General features: G+C 33.0%; 1 long non-coding RNA gene across 1 annotated transcript; it reads left to right on the top strand.

Moving 5' to 3' along the window:
* Positions 1-251: 251 nt before the first annotated feature.
* LOC131801209 (uncharacterized) lies at positions 252-926 on the top strand. Its single transcript, XR_009341740.1, has 2 exons — positions 252-343; positions 748-926. It is a non-coding gene; the product is annotated as an uncharacterized LOC131801209 (long non-coding RNA).
* The last annotated feature ends 217 nt before the right edge of the window (positions 927-1143 follow it).

Below are 1143 nucleotides of genomic sequence, written 5' to 3'. Positions count from 1 at the left end.
TACTTCATTAAGTTTTCACACGAACTTTACAAAAATATTTGCTCTGCGTTGGCGAAAAACTTTGCAATTTGCTTTTTTTTTTTTTGGGAAAAACTTTTAATAAGATTTTATTTTTTAGGTAATTTTTAAAAATGTATTTATTTGTTCTTAAGTTATTATATATTTGAGTCGGATTCTTGGTAACCCCCCTTTCCCTTCTATTTTTCTTTCATTTTTTTATAACTTGTTTCCATTGCCATTCGATGTGACACAGCTTAAGCGTTTCTCCGAAGAAGTTAATGCGGATTGCACTGCCTTGTCGGGCATGAAATTTTTCCATTTGACACGGGGCATGGTGCTGTCGGTGAGTATTAGGGGATACCACACGGGTATAGAGAGTGTGTAACAATGTGTAACCGGAGCCGAAGGACATGGACACGTATGCGGGTCTCTATATGGAGTCACATTCGCACACACACATACACTCGTATGTGTGTGTGATATGTTTTGTTTGCTGGATTAACTAAAGTGACATATGACATTTGGAGAAATCGGCTGATGCTGTTGCTAAGACGGATTGTTGTTCATTTGTGTGAGAGAGAGAGAGAGAGAGAGAGTTGGTTTTATTTTTGTTCTTTTTCTTCGAAAAGGAAATTTAATATTGAGACGCTCTCAAAATCTTTAAGGAATTAAAGAGTTTTGAAATTAATATCCTCGGTTTTTCTTGTTTCCCTTTTGCATAAATTTTTAATTTATTTCCTTTTATAGGTGGCTGGAACAATATTGACCTATGAACTGGTGCTGCTACAATTGACTAAGACCGAAGTTGTGTCGGATTGCCATTAGAGCAGAGGAGGGGAAGAAAAAAAATACATTTTTGAAAATAAGCATTAAATAAACATATTTGAATGTTATCTAACCAATAAACGTGGATTTTTTAAAGAATATTTTTTTCAAGGACCAATAAACGTGGATTTTTTAAAGAATATTTTTTTCAAGGACCAATAAACGTGGATTTTTTAAAGAATAGTTTTTTCAAGGACCAACGTGGATTTTTTAAAGAATATATTTTTCAAGGACCAACAAACGTGGATTTTTTAAATAATATTTTTTTCAAGGACCAATAAACGTGGATTTTTTAAAGAATATTTTTTCAAGAACCAA

This window comes from Musca domestica, unplaced genomic scaffold, assembly GCF_030504385.1.
Source record: "Musca domestica strain aabys unplaced genomic scaffold, Musca_domestica.polishedcontigs.V.1.1 15, whole genome shotgun sequence".
Taxonomy (NCBI): domain Eukaryota; kingdom Metazoa; phylum Arthropoda; class Insecta; order Diptera; family Muscidae; genus Musca; species Musca domestica.
Note: the sequence above shows the minus strand (reverse complement) of the source record. Positions and strands in the feature narration are given on the sequence as shown.